Raw genomic sequence first — 549 nt, 5'->3', positions numbered from 1 at the left:
GGAAAGGAAGAAATGCGAAAACATCAAAATCCTCTACCAAATCGTCATCAGGTGAAACGAGGAGTAAATAAAAACATACATGAGATAAAAGTAGAAAAAAGAGATAGAAAAAAGCGAAAAGGAGAGGAAGAGAATGAGATAACAGAAGGGAAACACCATTAGCACCGAAAAGCGTATTAATAACACATCCATCTTGCTTACCGCCTTCATGCCGGTATCGCCACCCGGAATTATTCTTCTAAATAGCTGTCACTGCAACAACCATAAATAATTGCAACAATGAAAGGGGACCATTTTCATTGACTAGATAGAAAAAAAAAATTGGGGAAAGGTAGCCAAAAAAAATTGTGATTTACATACGGCATGTTGAGCTTTGCATCATGTCAACTCACTTATGCGTTTCATATTGCATAATTAGGAACGGCTAGAATCGTGTCCTCCATTACTCGATGCGGATCTAAGACTTTTTTGTGATGCAGAAAAAATGGTATTATCACTCGGATGAATTATCGATTAGATTTCCACAAAATTATCTTACAATTATTTACA

This window comes from Penaeus monodon, chromosome 20 (genome assembly GCF_015228065.2).
Source record: "Penaeus monodon isolate SGIC_2016 chromosome 20, NSTDA_Pmon_1, whole genome shotgun sequence".
NCBI classification, from domain to species: domain Eukaryota; kingdom Metazoa; phylum Arthropoda; class Malacostraca; order Decapoda; family Penaeidae; genus Penaeus; species Penaeus monodon.
This window is presented reverse-complemented; position numbering follows the sequence as displayed.